The sequence below is a fragment of the Lathamus discolor genome, chromosome 13, assembly GCF_037157495.1.
Source record: "Lathamus discolor isolate bLatDis1 chromosome 13, bLatDis1.hap1, whole genome shotgun sequence".
Lineage (NCBI taxonomy): Eukaryota > Metazoa > Chordata > Aves > Psittaciformes > Psittacidae > Lathamus > Lathamus discolor.
Genome location: NC_088896.1, coordinates 7,633,927 through 7,653,390, shown reverse-complemented (window position 1 = coordinate 7,653,390; position 19,464 = coordinate 7,633,927). Strand labels below are relative to the sequence as shown.

Genomic DNA, 19,464 nt, shown 5'->3' with positions numbered 1-19,464 from the left:
AAAAAACACATGCAGGAAACTAACAGACTATGGAAAAACAATGTAAAGCCCCTTAGGCAAATTTTGCAACTAGTGGATAACAGTATTTCCTCTGTCTCCACTCCACTCATTCTTCTAGATGTATCAAAACTGTTTTGAGCAAATGGGAGTTATGGACTCCCATAAGCTCAGAAAATGCAAATGTAGTATGATCCATTTCAGAAACAGATAGAAAAACTGTAAAGCCACTCTACAGAACATCAGAGAAATATCATTTGGAGTACCATGCTCCACCTTATGCACCACTGCTCCATAAAGATCAAATCAGACTGGGACTGCGTCATGAATGGATCGCTAATAGCTTATTTCTGCATAAAAGACTGCTCTGTGTGTGTGTGTAGGGCAGAAGAAATCACACTTTAAAACTTTACATCAACCAGAAAGAATTCAACCTGTGAGAAAGATTCCCCAAACTTGAGTGATGGAATTCAGTAATGCTGGAATCATACTGGAAACTGAACTTTCTAAAGGAAAGCAATGCAGTGTATTCTAATGCAGCTTCACAGCTTTTGGCAGTTACGTCTACAGCTAAGATGTCTGTACATTATTTTATCAATTATTTACATGGAAAATCAACAATCCTCTTGGAGAGCGATTTCTGGGCTTTTATTTCAAATGGCCTGATGGATAGCTTGGCATTTTATTGCCTCAGGACTCATAAAACCTCTCAACTTTTTCATCATCAGCTTCTCACTGACTGTAAATCTCTATTTCTGTGAATACTAAACCCAAGGTATACTCCTCAAGTTTAAGAATGTTTTAGGGGAATATTTAGGGACAGCTTTTATTGATGCGAGTCTGACTTCAGTTTCATCAACTTCATTGCAGAATTCCCGGTTTACCTCTTAGGCAATTAGATTACATCTTGGGAGCAATGTATTATTCAGAAGACAATTATCTAGAAAATAAGGCTTTATTTCATATGGGTAACGCAAACATAGCGGGTTTGCTTTCTTTTTTGTGTTATGCTTTAAAATGCAATAGACAGATATTCCAGTGAATATGAGGAATCACATCTAGTCATAACCTCATGTTGGAGCAACACGGGAACCTTCAGACCAAACCAGTTTCAGTCTTAACTGGGAATTCCATGGGCTCTTAGGACAACATGGAGCTCCTTATTTACTTAGTAAATCTAGTCCAGACAAAAACTGAACAAAAATTGCTTTACAGTGGTTATCATTAACAAAACACTTGGAAAATACCATATTTCATTTGCATTGTTTTAGCAAATTTAAGATGAGCACGTTGCCTACTTACACTGTGATAGCAATGTAAAGGCAGGACCAGGAAGAGGAGCTTTTATCTAAACATATGGTTATGAAAAAGAATTTTTCTGGAAGCACTGGGCCTGGGGACGATATTATTAAAAGGTAGTTCTGAACTACTTGACTTGATGCCTTTGACCTTCTGCTCTAAGTATACCAGTTCCCGGTACGGAGCCAATACTGACAAGTACAAAGCCTCAATTACACAGGAAGGAGAGAGTTTGGTTTTATTTTTCCCCAGTACTTGTGCCACTGCTTCTTCAAATCGTCACAGCTTTGGACTCTGTATATCAGAAGGTGGTTTTCTTATTCACTGATTACCTTATTTTTATTGCATCCTCATTCGTATCTGTCGTCTCACTGATTCTTGCTCTTGGAATCATTTCCTTCACACTGTGTATTTAATCAGCCTCAATTTAACACTTCATTGACCTTTATGCAAATCAGAAGCATATTACTGTTGAAAAAGAGAGAATGGCCATATTAATTTACTGCACCTTTGTCAAATATGTTTGATCAGATCCTCAACATACTTGAACAGTTACAGCTTAGTGGAGTAATGCTGATTTACATCAAGAGCAACAATTCTGTTCTTAGATCACTTGTGTCTGAATAATTTTTTTTTTTTTTTTGCAAAGATAACATCTTGGAAAAATTCCTACAAAAGCAGAAAGAAAAAACAACACTTCCTCTCTTTTCCTTGCTTTTAACCACTTCACTGAATTTGGCAGAGAACCTGCAACTTCTGGTTGCGTGTGCCAACCATTTCCACTTCTTACCTTTGAGGTCCTGCACCAAGTGTTACAGAAAAGAGTAACACAACACAAATAGGTTTTAAGGGCACATTAAAGATTGTGAAGGGTTTTTTCTGTCAAGATTTTTCCCACAAGTTCCCTGCATCCTGAGTTCCTCCCCCTCAGAGTTCTCCCACCATGAGATTCCCCCCGATACGAGTTGTCCCACCATGAGATTAGTCCACACAAGTTTTCCCTGGCTCAAGTGTTTCCCACATGAGACTTTTCAATGCAGGTTTTTCTACATGAGATTTTCCACATGAGTTGCCCCTGTGGGTTTCCATCCCCATGAGTTGTTCCCTGCTACGAGTTCCCCTCACACAAGTTCTCAGCCCTGCAAGATTCCCCTCTGCTCCGGTTATCAAACCCTGTGAGTTCCCCACCCCACCCCTGTAAGATTCACCTCGCTATATTTCTCTGGATGTCGGCAGACACTGCTGAGGGTCACCCTTCCCACAGTCTCATGCCAGCCCAAATCCATTGGGAGTTTCTAGGGAGACTCAAGGGGCAGAAAGACCGTTCCTGGGAACAAGCCCTGTGGGTGCAGCTCACACGAGATCAGGATTTTAAAATCCCTGCTGTACATTTAAAATGGATCCGTAGGACCCTTGGGACATTCCAAAAGAAACCTTCCTTCCTCTGGAAGCAACGCGCCAGCGCAAAGTGCCCACCTGGACAGGCCGTGATTTAACATGCTTTAACCTTCGCCTTCAAATACCTGAGTGAAATACACAGGCATTTAATTGGCATAATAGCGCGTTACATGTTTGTTATTGATTAACACACTTCCTAAAGGTCAACTAGTATTTTAAGCACTTTGCAAATACAGTGTGTATTCTAATTATCCTGAGGGACTTGTAATTATTTTGTTAAATGTCAATTAAATGTAAAAACATTTCTTCCCAGCCTCACACTGTATGTTACAAAGTGTACAACTTTGTGTTTTATTGTTCATGTAATTTTCAGACAATTACTTGACAATTAGATTGACCTCTCAACTAAAACTGCAATACACCATGTTCAATTACAGGTTAGCTTAAAACCAAGCAACAGCAGTTTATCAAACCAGTGCTTCACATCAAGACCTCATGGGAAAGAAGGGTCATTCTCATAGTGCAGAAAGGTTGCAGTAGTGACTTGAAACAAGGAATTTAAAGACAACACTACTTATTCTTACAATATGTTAGATTGCCCTCCATTACCTCATCCATACAGCTGGAGTCTCACTTTTGTAGCAATCTCTTCTGATGCACAGTCACCCCAAAGCTGGGTAAGCTCACTGCCAAACAGTCTGAACTGTTGAAGCTGAAGTCCTAAATGTTAGCCACAGACTGGCATAAGAAGGTGCTGATGATTAAAGATCGCTCCTACGAGACCCCACCTGGAGTACTGGATCCAGGGCCCCAGTGTAAGAAGGGTTTGGACCTGCTGTAGCAAAGCAACGGAGATACCAAAGGGCTGGAGCCCCTCTCCTATGGAGACACTCTGAGCTGGAACTGGGTGATCTTTAAGGTTCCTTCCATCCCAAACCATTCTATGAAAGATGGCATGGCATGTTTATATCTTCAGTTTAAGTTTTCTGGGAGTCTCCTACAGGCTTTTCTAACTCTTCCCTACACCAATGCACTTGTAGCATTTTATTATTACTCAGTTTGGATGGAGCAATGTAGAGTCCCTTTTGCAAACTCCCCACTTACTGCAGAAACCTTCTGAGCCAGAAGGTTTTTTACAGGGACAATCACCCTCAGCATTTACCACCTGCATCTGAATGGCAAGCTGGGCACCTGAGCAGTATCAGCATTGTTTCCTGCCTCTACCTTGGTGTCTGCCTTCGAGGCCTTGCTAAGACTTAAACTACAGACATTTGTAGATCAGTAAAAGCCTAAATCTATCAGGGAAAGGAGTCATGGAGCCAATGATAACTTTTTATTGATTAGTTCCTAACTGTTGACTCCTTGAGACCTCACTGTAAACTTATCTAGTTAAAGGTCAAGCACAATTTCTTTCCAAATAGCATTCACAATACAAACAGTAACACAACTGGGGTAGTTTGCAGTATATTGTCTCATTATAACTCCCTTGGGATCAGAAATGCCAGTGGCAAAAAAGAATCACAAGTATGCTGATGGGAGGTCTGGCTTTGGTTAATGCGCCAAGGGGATGTTCTGTTACAACAACCTGGTTCTGTGTTCAACTTTTCCCCAAGGAACCTCAAAGGGCTGTGGTCATCAGTGTCTCCTGATAGTATGAGTCTCAATTTACACTGGAAACAACTGCCCTTCTGCTCTAAACTGCCACTGAGCTGAGCTTAAATTCTGAATTTCTATTAATCTTGGATAAGATGGTAAAACTCAGACTGTCCTCTTCTCTGAGGAATGTGCGTGCCTTTCAGAAGGAATTTGGGTGCTGTTTTGATCTATTTTTTAAATGTTTTAGCTTTATACAAGCCTAAACACTTTTTATATCTGTGCCATAGAATGTTATAAATGATAAAAACCCAACATTTTTTAAAGTCTTTGAATATTAGGAAGTCTATAGGAATCCTCAGATCTCCTCATTGACTCCTCTTTTCTTTGACTTAGCAAGGTCAAGCTTCGTTTTCTTCTCACTTTCAAGATCTCTCCTCGCAGATGTATTTCTGCTCCCGTTTCTGTTTGCATTGCTCACACTCCTCCTGATCTGCCTCTTTCCCTCCCCTAGCCCCGACCCTTTGAATCTCAAGTGCTTTTCAGAGGGGCCTTTTGAAGTCAGTCTCAGAGACCAATTTGGGGATGTACTTAGCATTTCTTTGCATACCTTCTTTTGAGACTGAGCTAGCAAAAGATTCCAGACATCTCTCACAAGCAGGTCCTCAGAGATTGTTTCAGCAGGCAGTGGTTAAATGGGAACACTCCTGGGTTAATTGGGGCATAGCTCTAGGTTCAACATCCAAAAAGGGTATCACCCTAAGCATAGTAAGCTGTTGCCAAACTGAGTATTCAAAACATTGTAAGCCAGGTTTCTATCTAAAAGGTAATTTACCTGTTTTATATAACACTGCAATGCATTAGTTTAGTTTCTGAGCAGTGCCATGAATTTATGATCTTATATCCTACATTGCAGCTTTCATGGTTATGGACACAAGCATACTTAAATGCAAGAAAGATAATTAGAGATGCAGCTAGAAAAATAGAAAGTCAAGGCTTTCATGTAATTACTTGACCTAGAGGGCAAAGTCTGGCAACATTATTCATTATTTCCTTTTCCTCTCTCTTTCTCCTGCTCCTCTCAGCAAATAAATCATCTCCTATGGGCACTGGCCTTTGAGGACGTGTTTCTGCTGCCTTCAAAAAGATGAAGATCCAACATGTTGGTATCTTCACAATGAAACATTCAATTGGACTATGCAGTAAATTTGGAGTGGAAGTTAGTGCTACAGGGTTAGATTCTCAGTTTAGAATAGCTTCTCTCCTCCTCTGTACCCTGCAATAATACTGCAAAATAATATATGCCCTCAGACCCCCAACTCCTCCTCTCACGCTCCTAAATCAAAGCATTGCACACTTATTTCTCTATGCTATAAACAACCTCCCTAGCTTTGCTTATACTGGATAGAATAAGAGAGGTGTTCTTTTCCCTAAGTAATGACTGAAATCCTGTTTTCATGGAAATGTAGGTACTCAAAAGTCCATCCACGCCTGCCCAAAACAGAACAAAACCCCACAAACTTACTCATAAGCACACAGAGAAGTGATAGCTCAGAAAGCATTTCAGGTATTTCCAATAGATGTTGACATGAAATGTATTTATTTTTCAGACTTCACAGTTTGTGCAGCAGACCTGCTCGTTGCACCACCCTGGCAGGCTGCATTTAATAACCTGATAGCAGTTGATTAAGTTAGTGGAGAGAATTGCTATTACATTTTAGCAGGCAGGGTTAAAATGATGTGCATGTTGTTTTCCACACCAGGCTTATATCCAAGTTATCCAAGTGTTACGGAAAGCTAAATTAATGCTTACTGCAGTGGCTGCTGGGTCTACGTCATGCCTACATGCATATTCTTCATTCCCTCTGAACATTAACAGTCATTTCTTTCTACTTTAGCATTTCCACTGTGCCAGGCTTCCATCTCAATATTATTTCAGCTAAAATACATATGACTAAGGTTGATTTTAACACTGATAAACTGTTAACAAAGATTGATGCTTGATAATGTGCATTCATAAATGCCCCTCTGCTATGGTTAGTGTCTGACCAAAATTAAGACTCAAAAGAGTAATCTCCCGTTCTTTCAAGCACTGGTCACAAATAATAAAGGCAACAAACCATCAAAAGGCATGTATTTTCTGTCCTTGCTCTCAGATTCCCAAGATTTCAGCACAGGAACAGAACTGTAATGATTACAGCAGTTGTCATAGCACTGCGTGTATCAAACTATGTATTGCATTATATCAGGACTGAAATGATAAAACCACATTTGGGAATTAGAGTGCAAGTGAAGAAAATGCATGAAGATAGGGTGAAAAAGTCACCTGTTAACTTGCTCCCAAGGTTTGACAAAAACCAAAACACACTTAGTCTCATTGGTTTAGACAGTGGCAAGGCACTGAAGCATGAAAAGCAATGGAAAATACCGCTCCCTCAAAATAAGTGACTTATTTTTCTGCTGTTGCTGCTTCCAAGTCCGACATTTTCAGAAAGCCTTGGGATTGTCTCAGAGACACATGAGTTACATTGCTTTATTTGCTCAGGAGCTGGTGTTTTTTAGGGGTTCTATGATATGTCAGAGTATTTGCAGTTTGTACTGAGGCTAATTGACCTTGCACTGCAGTTATTGGACACTGTGAATCATGTTGGTTTTGTTTACTTTGAAATATATATTTTTATTTTTTTTTGGTAAGTATTTGAGGCTGTATACTGAATCACATATTGGATATTATTTTTAAAGGCTCCCTTGTTTCTACTAACCTCTCTTCCCATTCTTTTCAAGGAAGAAAATGAAAACAAACTCCAGCCACCTGCCCCCTTATACTATCATGCAGTGGTGGTACCTTACCTATCAAAACTATGCCTTCAAAGTGTTTATTCCCACTCCAGTAAGAAGAAATAAGCTACATATACAGCCAAAGCCTTGGAGATTTGTTTCGTTCCAGCTGAAACTGCACTGGCGCTATGGAAAGATGTGGTGCTTTTCACACCAGGGGAATTCAGAGACAGCAAAGTGATCCAGAAGTCTTGACCAACATGTTACCCTTCTGCCTGCCTTCTTAATTCAGTTGTGCCTCACGTGCACCACTGAAACCTTTGGTAGTATTCCAATTTACTAGATCCAAAATGCAGCCAAATACTTAATCATTTGTGCGAGTGGGAAGTCTCAGACATTTCAAATGAAATTATTTTTCTGTGCTTTAATACAAGAACATTCTTAGTACTTGTATGGGAAAGGGATGCTTTTGTGAACCTGGGCTTTGTTTCAGACTCACAGCAGTAAGTGATAGACTTTTCATTGACATTGATGGGGACCACAAAGAGCAGTTTCAGCACGATGGGAATACTTCTCTTAAGTAGAGATAGATAGCATTTAATCGTTAGAGACAAATACAGAAAACTAGGGACACTCTTTACCTAGAGGACAGTGTATTTTCCAGCGTGAACTGCTAAAGTATAATCCCTCAATAATAAAGACTTTACAACTGCCACATCAAAACGCGTTTTGTTGTGGAAATTTTAATACCGTAGTTCCAAGAGGTCAAACTGCAAAACATGCACAGAATGAGAGGTTTAAAAATGCAATGAAAAAGTTTTTAAAACCTCAACCAACCAAACCAAACTTCCTCAACACCGAAGTATCTGCAGCAGAAAAGAAGAAATGCACTTTATTGACTCCAACCTCCTGTCCAAGGTCAGGGAGGAAGAAAAAAAGCCAGGAACAGAAAACTGTGTGTGAAACAGCCTGAAACAATGCTTACATCGCAGGCTTGCCCTCAGGAGGAATTGGATTTTCACAACTAATGGAGTTCTCATAGAAAAGTTGTTGCTTCTTTTACTACTCTAATATAGGCTACAATTCCAACAGCCTGAGTTTGTTCCATCAACTGCCTGCAAACTATCAAAAAGCAACTTGTTCATACAATGTTATTATTAGCTTCCACCTACCAGAAGGTCACTGAAGACTTACTTATTCCACGATTTAACTTCACTCTACTTCCTTTATGAAAATTGTTCTTAATAAAACAGTAGGGTTTTATGCCTTCTTAAGACAATCCCAGCGTCTATCACAGAGCTCAAACCCTTCTTGTTTAATACAAAGCCATTCAAGTAGAATAAATAAATGGATTATTTTGATGGGTTGGGGGGGTTGAGCAAAGGAGTGGACAAAAAAGGGAAAGGCTGATTTGAAGCTGAAAGAACAATCAGGAGCCAACAGAATGTACTTTTTCCTCCAGCTCTGCTGCCGAAGACCACCTTACAGTGTCGAACAAACCCTTAAGTTTCATGCCTTCATCTGTAGAACGTGTTTATAGTCAAGAGATGTCATCAGAAGAAACCTCTTGGTATGTATGCCAAAAGGCAATGCCCTCAGATAACACCCATTCCAAACACTGCCATGACATCAGGAAAGGCTCTATCCTGCTGTATCATCTTGCAGCATTTTTAACTCGATTATTTTCCATCACAGCAGGCCAATTTGGGAGCACCTATTGGCTGTCACCACAATCAAGTAATTTGTCATGAATTTTCAGGCCTCTAAACATGCAGTTCCTTCCAGCTCCCTGCATGCTGCTTTGCCTCTGGATTATACCTCCTATTTAGATAGCAGTCACAAAGAAGCAGGGAAGCTGATGGCTAAATCATGTCATTCAAATTCTTGCACCACATGGTTCTGATGGGATATTTAAGGAGATGGAACCTACAGTTTACACTTTTAATTGGTGGAAGTCACCACGTTATTGTAATTTAATTTTTTGTCACGATTTTTTTTAAATAAATACTTAAAAAAATTAAGTATTTCATTATAAGCTATTCACAAGTAAATATTTTTAAATTGCTTTAATTTTAAACATTGTATTTATTGGATTCTTTTAATTACTTTTTTTTTTTTCCCTTGGTGCACATTGCTTTAATGCCAGTAATGAGAAGCAGTAAATAACACTGTCTCCTTCTTCAAGTTTGTTAGCTTTAGTTACTTTGCAGTCAAATAACTTTGTACCAGTTTCATAACAACATGGTCAGGAAATGTTACTCTTAGCACAACCACACATACTGGACTCAAAACTCAGATAATGATTTGGAAAGTGAGAAGCTAAAACTACAAACACAAGCCCTGGATGAAGCAAAGAGGTTTTCCTGCTTTAAGAGGAAAGTTTTCTCATAATTATTTTGTGGGCTTAAGATTTTGTGGCATTTAGCAGGAAAGATTAATTTCAACTTTAGTGTTCAGAAACAAACCTGATGTTTAAGTTATTGATCTCCCTCATCTAGAATCCTAAGTTCACAACCGTGAGAAAATGTGGTTCCAAACCCAAATTGTACGCCGGTTTGGAATTTAACTTGAATCACTGAATTACTATTTCATATCTAATTTTCACCCAAATTAAATAAATAGAAATCCAACCCCCAAACCAAATCGGTACTACAGAAGGAAATGAATCGGCAAGTTAAAACTCCATCAGCAGTGGTGTATCTCCTTTCTTCATTTCTCTGCTGCACAATTTATGGGGTTTAAACTATCTGCTTAGACAGCTATTCTCAGCCATTTCTGAGACTTTCTGAATTTCTCAGTCCACCTGCAGATCTATAGACTACATTTGCCTTGTGTCTAAATGCCATCCTTGTTGATGACTGCAACCTTGAAACAGAATCGGTGAGATCTCTGCTTCAATAAGTGAGAGAACTCCTCCTGTAAATCTTTCAAACAAGCTGATGGTACAGCGTGCCATTAAATCTTGGGTCACATATATCTCAGTTGGCACACAACGTGTTGTTTTTAAAGGAAAGAATGAACAGGTACTGGTGTAATTCTTAATGACTGATGAAACTACTATTGCATGGGAAAAACAATGTCACTTCAGAAAATAACTGAGCACTTCTGCAGCAATATCTATTTATTCTTTGGATTGTCTTCTTGATTTATATTATTTTTCTTTGGACTGTTTGGTGTTTTTTGGGGGGCAGTGGAGAGTGAAAAAACATTTTCTTGATCAAATGCATGTTGTCTTTTGTCAATAAGAGACATGCAGAAATTTAAGCCCACAGACCACAGGCACTCTATGACATTTTCTCTTATGCAAACAACATAAATTATTTAACCTCTAATAATATTAAGATTTCATGATGCTTGTGTAAGACGAAAAAGTGAAGACTTTAAGGTACTAAATGCTTTATTATGATCTCTAATCTTGTAAGGATGACTAATGTGCAAATCTGGAGCGTGTGGAAATACAGAGACAGTATATTTAGGGCTATATTCTGTCAAGTATTGAGCAGTGGTCTCAGGATTGATAAGGGTCTTATCTTTAAGCATGTGAGTAGTTACACTGATTTTAATGGGACTTTTAACACACTTTTAAATGCCTTGACAAATAAGGATCTCAATTTTCTCTACCTTGCAAAACCAAGCTAAATAGCAGGTTTATTAATACTTAATACCTGCCTCCTAGATACACATCAGAATAACAAGAGTGGATTACAGGAAAGCTATTAAGAAGCAAGCCTGAATCTCTGAGCTTCAGTCAGAAGATAAAGAGCAGGGTTGCAACTGGTGATATTCCCTATCAAATGGCTTTTCTCATAAGGCAGCAACTACTTTCTCCAGCTGTTACCACTCCTGACTCAAAAGGAGGAGGCCACCAGTCAGAAGGTGCCATTATTTTGGCAAGAAAGGTAAAATACTTTAGTTAGAACATGTCTTGGCCAAACAGCAAGAAGCTTTTTCTGGAGAGTAAGCAGTATAGCACACACAGGGCTTTAAAAGATACTAAACTTCAGGAAGGAAAAAATTCCATATCACACTAAGATCTCATTCAAAAAAACCCAGTTTAAGCTTACCATTCAAAATGCTGTCACTCAAAACACTGCTAGATAAAAAGAGAGTGTTTTTACCTAATTCTGAGAATATCTAAGATTTTAAAAAGATAACAAGGATTTACTTTTTTCAAGGTCTCAAACATTTACATGGGTGTGGATTCTGTAAGCCCCTAGAATGGTCAAAGTATCCTGCTTTGACAGTATTGAAGTATTTCATTTCAGGGCTAGCTTTTATCTGTCTTCTGCTGTGGAATGTTACCAAGCTTCTGAACTCTATCAATAAAATTATCAAACACTTCGTACCTGGCTAAAAATTCATAAAACTTGCTGAGTTTCACAGTTAGTGAGCTCACTTAAATGACACTTTATCTTAACAGTTCTATGTAATGTCTGAAAGAAGATCTTATCACAGCTGTCTTTCCATTGCATACTTCGGAGAATATGCATCATCCAGTACTCATCCCATGACCCCTGCCTCACATTTCTAATGGGCCAACAAAGAGGGGATATGGCCTTAGCTGGATCTTAATACAAAACTACTTATGATTGTGAGTCACACACACTTAATAAAGTTAAATCAGGTGAAGTTTCTAAGTCTTAAGTCAGACAGGTTTCACTGACTGGGGCTTTCCCAAGAAATCACATGATACAAGCACAAGATCGACCTTCTGAGCCCATTGGAAATTTCCTTTTGGGTCAGTGCCCTAATGAACCAAAATAAATTACTAAAATTATAACCATCAAGGCAAAAATGATACAACTGTTGTAATGGTCATGACTGGGATAAAAAAATAACTCTCCTGGAGAAGGGAATACCACAAATAACAGAACTTGGGAATGACGCCACAGCAACTACAACAATTCCAGCAGAGGATACAGCAAGGCTCAAAATGAGCATTGCACATAGAAGGCAGCATTCAAAACACTAACTTTCTGTGTACTAATAACTCTTCTAGTACTGCCAGACACATAATGCCATTCCTGTCACCATCTGTGACAGAAACTATTACTAAAGTAAGATATTTTTGGAACATCAGCTTTAAAGATGGTAACATGCCTGTCTCAGAGAGGTGAAATGGATATTATAAAAAGCAGCAGCACAAACATTACATGACTTGTTATAAGAGATCAGGTTATCTTGCTATGGACAGATTTTATTTTGACAGTCTAAAATTACAAAGGAAAACAATCAGCTTAAGCTACTTTATGGCCAAATTTAGAGTATTTATATCTTCCTAGTCACTTTTTTTTTGTGTGTTTTGGAAGGGAGGAAAACTAATTCATCTTTCAAATAGTTGTAGACTTCTGGCAAGAATCATAGCACTACTCTTCACACCAAGACAAGCTAATAGAGACAGAGACCTTTGTTGGGTACCTGGAATTAAAAACTGGTCTCACTTCTCAAGAGGACTCAGACTGAGTTCTCTACTTTGAGACCTTATCTGCAGCTTTGCATCCTGCAAATCCTGAATGGAATTCCATATTTAATGCCATTAAAAGCAATTGAGTCCTATATTTTAGAAAACATGGGATGTTAACACTTTAAAATCAGAAAGCTCACCAAGATCTCAAAGATGTGGAGCAGGTACCATGCCAGCAACTGTCAGCTATGCTGAAAGTAGCAAAAAAGAAGGAAGGGGGAAAAAAAAAAAGACCAGATCTGGAAAAAAGACATGACTATCCTTGTAGGGATGCCTATAAGCTTAAAACCAATACTAGGGATCCTGACTGTAAGCTTTTAGCATACCTGTGGACACATTTGTTTTCCAGACTAATTATAAACTCTAAGTAGATAAAATACAATCAGAAACACCAACCCAACAACAAATAAAGACCCTGATTGTTAGACAAAGCATTTCTAGAGCCACTTGTAAAGAACAGAGTACAAAAACCAAAGCCAAACAAACAAAAAACCAAACCAGACAGAAAAAAACAACCCCAAAACCACAAACAGATATTTTTATATTTTTGGCAATTAAAAATGCAGGAGCAAAAATCCATACAGTAAATTTGAGATTAACAGACGTTAGAAGTGAATTTTCATCTCTAACATTACAGCAGAAATTGTCATGCATGTCAATGAGGTATGTGCCACAATTACATTTAATTCTCCTAGTTTTATAGCTGATGCTTAAGATTCTTTACAGGGGGTCCAAGAAAACCTTTACCCTCTCATTTTCTTAAAATTCAGCTATAATTCCCCAATTATTCCCTGAATTTGAGATGCAAATAAAATTCTCATAAAATTCTCTCATTTGGATATAAGGAAGAAGTTCTTTACTGTGAGGGTGGTGAGGCAGTGGAATGGGTTGCCCAGGGAGGTTGTGAGTGCTCCATCCCTGGCAGTGTTCAAGGCCAGGTTGGACAGGGGCTTGGGTGACACGGTTTAGTGGGAGGTGTCCCTGCCCATGGCAGGGTGGTTGGAACTTGATGATCTTAAGGTCCTTTCCAACCCAAATCATTCTGTGATTCTATGATTCTGTTCTCATTTCAAGTAAGCAGCACTGTATGGTAAAAATGGACATAGGCTATTTAAAATGAAGGACAACTGTGGCTTTACCAGAAAAAGAAAAAAATCCTAAAAGCCCACATTGTGCAAATTTTAACTGTGGATCTAGATAATGTCTTTACTTAGTTAGTTACATACACCTACTACTTCTATTATGGTAACATTTGAAGGTTTCATAATTAGCAGATTTGTTTCCCCTCTGGATCACCTCTGCAAAATAAAGATGACTCCTCTCCCTCCCTGCCAGTTTTAGGGTAACAATGAGCATCCAGGAATGTCTTTGCTCCTTATTTTACTGATGAAAATATAAAGAGGTGAAAAAATAAACAACTTCTGCAAGTTGCTCAGAAAGCCTGTAGCTAAGCTAGAAATGAATGCCAGATTGCAATATGCCTTTATCCTGCTCTAATTAGGTTAGTCTTTTTAGCTGTGTTAGAGGGTATTCTATTATTTTTTAATCAGTTCTTCACGCCATTGAAACCTCTTCCTTTGAGGCTTAAAACTACGTAATCGGACAACCTCAGTCATCAGAAAGCCTGATTCTCTTTGCTAGTAATATCATAATACTAATTTTTCTATTTGCAACCTTATCTCATTAGTCCACAATTCTATGCAAACTCTCAACTACAGGAAGTATTAGAAGAAATAAAGTTTTCAGGCTCACATGGGTTATTGAAACTTCTGGTTTGGGACCTACTCTACCAACTACTATATAATTTAATTTATTACAGAGATTACAGCAAGTAGATTTGAAAATGACAAAGTTCTAAACTAAAGCTTGCCATTTTTGTGACAGTTTAAGTGGAAAAAAGAAGTGAAAGGTTGAGTAAAAAGCGAATGATGCTTTGAAAAATTCTGAAAACCCAGACAGAATAAGAGCCAGAAATGTCTCCTTGTGATAAAGTTGACCAATGTCATCCTAAACTGCATTAGGAACAGCATTGCCAGCAAATCAAGGGAGATTATTATCTTCTACTCAGCACTGGGAATAACGTATCTTGAGTGCTGTGTCCAGAGATGGACTCTCCAGGATAAGACAGACATGAACAGACTAGAGTGAGACCAGTAAAAAGCCATGAAGATGGTTGAGGACATGGAGCATCTGACATGCAAGGAGGAGCTCAGAGATGATGAAAGTGGAGAAGAGAGGGCTCAATGGGATCTTAGAAATGTTTATGAACATGTGATAGAAGACAGTAAATAAGATGGAACCAGACTCTTCTCTCGATTCTCCTCCCCATCCCTCCAGGAGCGGGGTTGGGGGTGTGGGGAAGGAAAGAGGGGAAAAAAAAAGGGGGGGGGGGGAGGCGGGGAGTGAATGGATGAGCTGTGTGGCTCGGTTTAAACCATGACACAGTGATATCCCATCAATCAATGGGAGACAAAGGGCACAAATCATTACACAGGAAATTCTACTTAAACATAACAAACGGCTCTTTTACTGTTAGAGTGGTAAATTGCCATGACAGGATGCCAAGAGAGGGTGTGAAGTCTTCATTTTTATAAATGGTGACTTCACACCAGCACCAACTGGACACCGTTCTGAGCAAAGCACCGTAGCTGACACTGCTCCAAGCAGGGGGTTGGGCTATTTGATCTCCAGAGCTCCTTTCCAACCCCACCAATACTATGGAGAGATATTTAGTAAACTTGTAAGATCTGAGAGTTATGAAGGGTGTCAGGAAAGGAAATAACATATTCTTCAAGTTCCCAGAAAACAAAAAAACAACAGAAGCCAAAGAATGCCATATGCAACTGAAACAACAGGGAGAATTAGGTAGGAAGAATGTAATTATCCATGCTGGATTCTTGCCAGAGTTAAAAACTAATCAGAAAGTCAGTGAAAGACCAGAACAAATTGATCTCATTACTCTTGTATTACTCAGATCTGCTTCTAAATGGAAGGTTCTTTCCTGAGTCTACTGGACTGTCACTTGGTGTGTTCATGAAGGTTTGTAGGTGTGTGTAAAAAGAACATTTCAACATGAGTTAGCAATATAGACAACTGATGACCTCCCTGTGCAGAGTGCCCTGGGTCTTACCTCTCATTCAAGACTCATTAAGATAGACTGGGATTTAATTCTCACTCTCTCCTGAGGTCAGCAAGATTTTGGCTTAAGTAGAGGTAAGTCTTATGAGATTTGGTAGTGAAATGAGACAAATGACATGCAAAACAAAGTTGCATCACATAAGCCAATTAATAAATGCTATTCACAACTTTCTACCTAACACCAGAAGTTTGCACACAATGAATACGTCAACCGGAACAAAATCTCATTTTGAGAAAATAAATCTAGTTTAGTTTAATAAGTAAAAAATACAAACGTGCTGGGCAAGTACTGAGAGGGAGAAAGCAACCAAACTGAAGTGAGAATGTGTCTACTCTCCAAAAGTAAGGAACAATTTGGAAACCAGCTCCAAAATCAAAAAGCAGAGAACAGTGAGTAAGTTTGTGAAAAGGTAAGAGCAAGAAGGACACGGGAAACATGAGCCAGGAGTCTAAACAAGGGGTTTCAGTGTCAAGGACAGGAAAGAGTGGGAAGGAGAAAGAAAACAGCAGCTGCATATAACCTTTGGAAGGTCTGCTTTAATTCCCTCCCTTGCCTTCTCAAATTTGACAAGTCACATTATGTATCATAAAAAGTATTCATTACAGAAGATCACAACTTTTCAAGGCCAAAACCACTTTCAGAGAGGGCTGATCTTTTTCCCATTATCAGACTCCTGGCAGTGAATAGCACATTATTTCAGCAGTGAAGCCTTGTATCTGACAAAAGCTAGCAGTGTGCTACAGGGAGAGAAAATAAATGGAAAATAGAAAGGTTTGGGTAAGAAAAGGTGAAAAACAATATAAATAATGATTTTGTTTCTTGGTAAATACATTAATGTATTAGTTCTAAAATAGCATTAGGGGGGTAGGAAACTTCTGGGACTAGATTCAACTTTTTTATACTTCCTTCACAGTAGTGAAGAGTTTTCCAATAAACACAAACATAAATCTCTCATGGCAAAAGCCCTGAGGAGCATACACCTTTTTGTCTCTCACAATGAATGCTTCAACAAATAGCAGTGCTTTATGGATTCTGCACAGAAATCTCGAGAGTAGGGTTTTGAGGAATGGAAATGAAAGTGCACAGCTTGCTACCACCTGTGAAGAGCCCACCACTTGTTTCTAAAAGATCAAAGGGGACAAAGAACAGAAACTGGTCCATCTTCTGGCCTGAAACAGAATCATAGAATAGAATCATAGAATAGTTAGGGTTGGAAAGGACCTCAAGATCATCCAGTTCCAACCCCCCTGCCATGGGCAGGGACACCTCACACTAAACCATCCCACCCAAGGATTCATCCAACCTGGCCTTGAACACTGCCAGGGATGGAGCACTCACAACCTCCCTGGGCAACCCATTCCAGTGCCTCACCACCCTAACAGGAAAGAACTTCCTCCTTATATCCAATCTAAACTTCCCCTGTTTAAGTTTTAACCCGTTACCCCTTGTCTTCCAACTATGTGTGCACTCCTGCACAAAGCCCTAAAGCCGACTGCTGAAGTGGAACGTGGGTCTGATGTTCCTTAGGTAATTGTAATAGCTCCTTTACTACAGAAGAGTTTTACCAGGGAGACATTCCTATATTTTAAGTGAGAATTACATGCCCTTCATAAATAGCTACATGAAAAAAAGAAATTACTATTTGGATGAACTATGCCAATGATTAATTAGCCTCACTGCTAAAAAGCTGGCCTTTTATTTCCAATTTGAATGCTTTTAACTCTGCTTTTCAGACACTAGATCATGTTATGCCATTGCTGGCTAAATTAAAGAGTCTTTGAGCGGAATAAACATCATTAACCAGCTCTTCCTAGGAGCCTTAGGGGTATGTGTACAGTCTTCAGTGCAGTGTGCGTAGGCATGTCTGCACAGACTTCAAATGAGTCAACTCAGGAAATAACAGCAACAGTGACAAGAAGCTGGGCAGGAGCTGAACAAGCTCTCCAGGAATTCAGGATGCAGGCAGGAGTTGGCTGCCGTGCCGAGTCTTGTGCTGATGTGCTTTCGCTCTTATTCTCAATTAGTATAAAAGGTATCTGGGCATTGTCCCCGGTGATGTGATCACGCCTCCAAATTTCAGTGCAGTCCTATCCCACGAGGGTTAGTCACCCACATTTCACTGATTTTCAGGTTATTTGAGAACCAAAGAAACACAGAAAATCACTCTATTCATAATTAATCAATGGTAGCGCCATTTGTGTGGTCGCACATTTGATGTGCACCCATCTGGTAACGTGACATTTCAGTGATGTAGAGATGGGCTTCCTGGGAGTCATGGAATAAGAAAGCCCTGGACAGTGCCTTCAGAGACTGATTCTGTGTATAAAGGCTCCATCAGCAAGTGATGCTTCCCTTCTCAATCTCAAACCAACGTGACTGACAAAGATTTTGGCTAGCAGGTCCATGTTTTGACACAATCAGACAGACAAGGTACCTTACAGCACCCTGTGTGGTGGGAATGAGACACAGCTTCCCTATACAGCTTGCTCTTTTAGCTTCCTTTCACGACTGCTATGAAAAGGTGGTGTCTCTGTATTTGCAGACACAGGAGACAGTTGAGTCCTTTGCAAAAGCCGCGTCCTATCTTTTCTCTCCTTTCTCTTGGTTGCACCATGTCCATTTACTCCACTGAAAAGATCAATTTGTCTGTGTGTGCAGGTGCGTGTATTCATGCATGTATGCTCTGCATGGACACATTCTCTGTCCCAGACAAATCCATATCCTCTGATCATCCCCAAAAGCATGTTCCACAATAGTATTAGAGCCGTAACTCCTAAATGGGTACTGCCATCTCACTGCAGTTAATGCAGTTACCCACAAAGCACAGACAAATCTGGGCTCTGCTGGGTGTTGGCAGTTGTCCCTTTAAGTACAAGCATTTGGCAACTGCAAATTTAGGTGGAAGAACAAGAGAAAAAAAAACACCAAGCCTCTCTAGTGTATTAGGAAGAAAGAAAAGTAGAAAAATAAAAGGAAAATAAAGTGAAATTAAAAATAATTTAAAAATTTTTTTTCGTACTTTTTGCCATTTTATTTATTGATTCCAGCTTCCTCGCTGAAACAACACAGCAGGAGAACTGTTAGGAAAAACATTGATGGATAAAGTAAATTAGATTTTAAAAGATTCAGGTGATGAAGCTGATTAGATAAACTAGACAGATAAATCAATAGATAGATGACTAAGTCAGATACCAAATCTACTTTCTGGGGATCCACTGAGCTCCTTCTGTTAGAATTTGAATGTACCTTGGAGGCGTTTTAGGAGCTGCTATATCTGACAAAATTACACTACACTTGCTAGCACTCTTGAACCCCCAACCCAGATGCACCTACTTTAATGATTACCCTTTGAAAGAATATGCTTCAGTATAGAAATCTTGCTGAAAAATGCCACACCTCACTTTCACAACTATAGGCCAGAGAAGGTTCTGTGAGGAAATAAATATTCCTTTATGTCTGATCAGAAAAATACATCAGATTTCTTGCTTCTACTACAGGTCATTAAATTGGCTTTAGTAGCGCTTTCTGTCAAACTTCCTGACTTGCTTATCATGATGAGCTTACTCTCCTGTGAAGCACTGCCAGCTTAGTCACACAATAGCCCTCTTCCTAGTCCCCAGCATCCAGCTTGTGAAAGTTGCTGTTTGACAAGAGTATCATAGGGTTCCTTATCTTCTAGAGTAGCCCCTGAGGCTACAAAACTGCAACCTAGGGTGCTTTGAACCTGCCCCAGGCTACCCTATGGGTAGAGCTGCTAACTTTTTCACAGAGAATGCAAAGCTATTTAAATTCTCAT

General features: G+C 39.3%; 1 long non-coding RNA gene across 3 annotated transcripts in view; it reads right to left on the bottom strand.

The window, feature by feature from the left end:
- Positions 1 to 19,464, bottom strand: part of LOC136021578 (uncharacterized) — a 465,479-nt gene that overhangs the window by 260,326 nt on the left and 185,689 nt on the right. Inside the window, exon 3 of one of the 3 annotated variants that reach the window (XR_010615830.1) lies at positions 1,573 to 1,764. The exons of the other annotated variants lie outside the window; for them this stretch is intronic. This is a non-coding gene — a long non-coding RNA (uncharacterized LOC136021578). Of the gene's footprint in view, positions 1 to 1,572; positions 1,765 to 19,464 lie in introns of those variants that run through there. 3 annotated transcript variants of the gene reach the window in all.